General features: G+C 34.1%; 1 long non-coding RNA gene across 1 annotated transcript; it reads left to right on the plus strand.

Moving 5' to 3' along the window:
* The first annotated feature begins 3098 nt into the window (after nt 1–3098).
* Nucleotides 3099–5027, plus strand: LOC145069003 (uncharacterized). The gene is made up of 3 exons (XR_013689209.1): nt 3099–3822; nt 3892–4578; nt 4787–5027. It is a non-coding gene; the product is annotated as an uncharacterized LOC145069003 (long non-coding RNA).
* The last annotated feature ends 275 nt before the right edge of the window (nt 5028–5302 follow it).

A 5302-nucleotide genomic window follows, 5' to 3' on the forward strand; every position in this document is an offset into this window, starting at 1 on the left:
ATACGCTTTTACAAGAAGTATCATATTCATTTTTGTGATAATGATATTATTTTTTATATAATTTTAAAACAATTTTTATAAGTTATTTGATAAATATGATTAATATAAAATATAATATAATTTTTTTAATAATTTTATATTATTTTAAATATAAATCTAATTTAAAATGTTTTAGAAAAAAGACTCTTAATTACTATCCTGGAAAAAGTTTCACTATCTCCCACGATCAAAAATAAAAAACAAACCTAACACCACTAAACCTAAAACGGCGGTCCCTCACAATCACAATCGATTGACTCTACTTACATTATTTCTCCATCTCTCAATCGATCGATTTCTTCAACCATGAAGCCTCTCACTACATCCGATCGATTCCTTCCGCCATCAAGCCTCTAATTCCGACCGCTCACAACCAACAACATCGTATACTTCTAGACCTCCGCCTCAAGTATCTTCTACCGACGTGCACACCTTCCGCTTCCTCTAGTCCAGTCACCGTCGGTGTCAGCCCTAATTTTAGAGATTCATGTAGCCGGAATGCCCTCCATTGGGCTTCACTTTATGGCAGGTTTTGATTTCCTGAGAATAGGTCGTGATCGTGTTGTCAAGATTCAGGTAAACTGGTGTTAGTTTTTTGATGTTGTTAATTTAAGTGGGAATCTATTTTGTAGGCATATTTTCGTGGGCATAAAGTTCAAAAGCATTATAAAAAAATGGTGTGGTATGTTGGGATAGTGGAGAAAGCGATACTCAGATGTAGACGAAAGAGTCGTAGGTTGCGTGGATTCCGTCCGGAATTGAGAGCTCCGGAATCGGAATATGATTTCCTGAGAATAGGTCGGAAACATAAATATGTTGGAGTGGAAAAGGCATTGGCTAGGGTGCATTCCATGGCTCAGAATCCATACTCCCACTCTTGTTGGTGATTTGTTATCATCAATGTTTATTTAAGTGTAATAGGGATTACTTTGTTGACTAAAAATGATCTTGATAAATATTAAACAAGTAAGGAATGTGTGGAGTACACATTTGTTTAAGTTTGATCAAGTATTAAAGTATACTGTCATTTAGGGGCGAAGCCCCTGAACGAACAGGGGTCCGGGGACAGCCCCCCTGGGAGCGGGGTCCAAGGGGCAGAGAGCCTGGCTGGGGTCGAAAATCCAAATTTTGAATATTTGACCCGGTTTTGACTTTGAATTAATCTTTATACAAAACCCGGATTTATGACAGTTTTTACTGTTGAGAAAGTGATTATCACGATTCTCAGATTTCCAAGTGCCACTAAACCATATTTCTAACAACTCTCACCCCCATATACTTTGAGTTTATTCTAAGTTTAACTTAATATATTTTGAGTTTATTTAAATAGTTATTGTTAAGGTTAAATGTGATAATTGTTTTAGATATATTTAAACTTTCACCACAAATTGATAGTTATACGCTTTTACAAGAAGTATCATATTCATTTTTGTGATAATGATATTATTTTTTATATAATTTTAAAACGATTTTTATAAGTTATTTGATAAATATGATTAATATAAAATATAATATAATTTTTTTAATAATTTTATATTATTTTAAATATAAATCTAATTTAAAATGTTTTAGAAAAAAGACTCTTAATTACTATCCTGGAAAAAGTTTCACTATCTCCCACGATCAAAAATAAAAAACAAACCTAACACCACTAAACCTAAAACGGCGGTCCCTCACAATCACAATCGATTGACTCTACTTACATTATTTCTCCATCTCTCAATCGATCGATTTCTTCAACCATGAAGCCTCTCACTACATCCGATCGATTCCTTCCGCCATCAAGCCTCTAATTCCGACCGCTCACAACCAACAACATCGTATACTTCTAGACCTCCGCCTCAAGTATCTTCTACCGACGTGCACACCTTCCGCTTCCTCTAGTCCAGTCACCGTCGGTGTCAGCCCTAATTTTAGAGATTCATGTAGCCGGAATGCCCTCCATTGGGCTTCACTTTATGGCAGGTTTTGATTTCCTGAGAATAGGTCGTGATCGTGTTGTCAAGATTCAGGTAAACTGGTGTTAGTTTTTTGATGTTGTTAATTTAAGTGGGAATCTATTTTGTAGGCATATTTTCGTGGGCATAAAGTTCAAAAGCATTATAAAAAAATGGTGTGGTATGTTGGGATAGTGGAGAAAGCGATACTCAGATGTAGACGAAAGAGTCGTAGGTTGCGTGGATTCCGTCCGGAATTGAGAGCTCCGGAATCGGAATATGATTTCCTGAGAATAGGTCGGAAACATAAATATGTCGGAGTGGAAAAGGCATTGGCTAGGGTGCATTCCATGGCTCAGAATCCATACTCCCACTCTTGTTGGTGATTTGTTATCATCAATGTTTATTTAAGTGTAATAGGGATTACTTTGTTGACTAAAAATGATCTTGATAAATATTAAACAAGTAAGGAATGTGTGGAGTACACATTTGTTTAAGTTTGATCAAGTATTAAAGTATACTGTCATTTAGGGGCGAAGCCCCTGAACGAACAGGGGTCCGGGGACAGCGCCCCTGGGAGCGGGGTCCAAGGGGCAGAGAGCCTGGCTGGGGTCGAAAATCCAAATTTTGAATATTTGACCCGGTTTTGACTTTGAATTAATCTTTATACAAAACCCGGATTTATGACAGTTTTTACTATTGAGAAAGTGATTATCACGATTCTCAGATTTCCAAGTGCCACTAAACCATATTTCTAACAACTCTCACCCCCATATACTTTGAGTTTATTCTAAGTTTAACTTAATATATTTTGAGTTTATTTAAATAGTTATTGTTAAGGTTAAATGTGATAATTGTTTTAGATATATTTAAACTTTCACCACAAATTGATAGTTATACGCTTTTACAAGAAGTATCATATTCATTTTTGTGATAATGATATTATTTTTTATATAATTTTAAAACAATTTTTATAAGTTATTTGATAAATATGATTAATATAAAATATAATATAATTTTTTTAATAATTTTATATTATTTTAAATATAAATCTAATTTAAAATGTTTTAGAAAAAAGACTCTTAATTACTATCCTGGAAAAAGTTTCACTATCTCCCACGATCAAAAATAAAAAACAAACCTAACACCACTAAACCTAAAACGGCGGTCCCTCACAATCACAATCGATTGACTCTACTTACATTATTTCTCCATCTCTCAATCGATCGATTTCTTCAACCATGAAGCCTCTCACTACATCCGATCGATTCCTTCCGCCATCAAGCCTCTAATTCCGACCGCTCACAACCAACAACATCGTATACTTCTAGACCTCCGCCTCAAGTATCTTCTACCGACGTGCACACCTTCCGCTTCCTCTAGTCCAGTCACCGTCGGTGTCAGCCCTAATTTTAGAGATTCATGTAGCCGGAATGCCCTCCATTGGGCTTCACTTTATGGCAGGTTTTGATTTCCTGAGAATAGGTCGTGATCGTGTTGTCAAGATTCAGGTAAACTGGTGTTAGTTTTTTGATGTTGTTAATTTAAGTGGGAATCTATTTTGTAGGCATATTTTCGTGGGCATAAAGTTCAAAAGCATTATAAAAAAATGGTGTGGTATGTTGGGATAGTGGAGAAAGCGATACTCAGATGTAGACGAAAGAGTCGTAGGTTGCGTGGATTCCGTCCGGAATTGAGAGCTCCGGAATCGGAATATGATTTCCTAAGAATAGGTCGGAAACATAAATATGTTGGAGTGGAAAAGGCATTGGCTAGGGTGCATTCCATGGCTCAGAATCCTGAAGGCCAGGAACAGGACATGAGGCTCGTGGGGAAGTTTGAAAAGGTAATGTTAATGATACTCATACACATATCGTGTTAATGTGGTGGTGATTGTGATGATTGTGTTTGACAGTTGAGCCATGAAGATAGCAGCAACAAATGACACTAAATTGAGAGTTTTTGAGGCTGTGCTACCCAATGGAACAACCAAAGCCTATTATGCTTGTGGGGAGGTAATTTATATTGATATGTCTTTTTTTTTCTATCATATATGTACCGCTTCTTGCTTTATGTTGTTTATTATTTCAATGTTTTGATAATCCAATCTTTTTAATGGTTGTCAGTGCTACTCTTAAGTCTTACCTCCAACAACAACCCCTTTTTCAGTTTGGTATTTCCTATTGAATGTAATATCTGTGAATTTAGTTCCGGTTAGAATTGTTTTTTATTGATTAATTTCTATTGTGAAATCGGCATTTGTCCATTTTTTTAATCTGATGTCAACACTTCTTATTAATTGCTTCAATCCATAAAAATTATGTCGACTGCAATAGGTGGCTAGGTGATTTCATATTATCTAAAGGTAAATGTACACCTCATTCATAGTTATTGTTTCTATAACCTTATAGTATATTTATTTGACGTTTCTTATTTTGAGTATTATGTATTATATATATAAACTCGATTTTCATTTTTTAAGGAATGAAATCCACTACAGACAAGTTGAAATCTCTTGTTAGGAAATTGAATTTTTTTTATTGACGCTCATGTTTATGTGAAGACTACTGAAAGCTATGCACAATCAAGCCAAATTAGTCAGGTATTAATTTGTAAAGGATAATGCTATAATAGAATACAAATTAAAAGGACAATGGTATAATAGATAACGAATTAAAAATGACTATTTTATGTTTATTTTTCAAACTGATGGGTAGTATATGATGTCAAATTGCTTAAAAAAAATTTCTATATATCCCATGATTTTACATACTTTTCCCTCTTTATAGTGCAGTACATTTTTTTCTCAGGTTGGCGGTCGGCTAAGATGGATACACAGATGCTGATATTGATGAAATTCGTAAAGAATGGTCTTCTTTTGTGGCAACCTTTATTTTTCGGTGATATTTTGTACCGGAAAAAATTATTTTCAGTAACTTAGAAATGTTTGTTAGTATTTCACATAGGATTTCTACAATATTTTTGATAAATTGTTATTGCATCTACATAATTCTGATTTTATTATAAATTTGCTTTGGAAATAAAATTAAGTCATACAAATTTTTGTATGTATTTGAATTAATCATGTCACCATTTTTGGCTATTGATATTTTTGTGGGTTACTACAGATATGTTTATGTAGTATTATGTAGCTGAATTTCTATGAAATCTATTATGTCACATTTTTTCCACAACGAAAGTAGGTCGTGATAAATTTACTATGAAATATTTGCAACAGAAGTGTATTGTAGTAAATTTGCTACAAAAATAAACCGTTAGTAAATTTACTACAAAGCATTTGATGCAGAATTATGCCGTCGTAAATT

This window comes from Lactuca serriola, chromosome 8 (assembly GCF_051521515.1).
Source record: "Lactuca serriola cultivar US96UC23 chromosome 8, Lser_US96UC23_V15, whole genome shotgun sequence".
Lineage (NCBI taxonomy): Eukaryota > Viridiplantae > Streptophyta > Magnoliopsida > Asterales > Asteraceae > Lactuca > Lactuca serriola.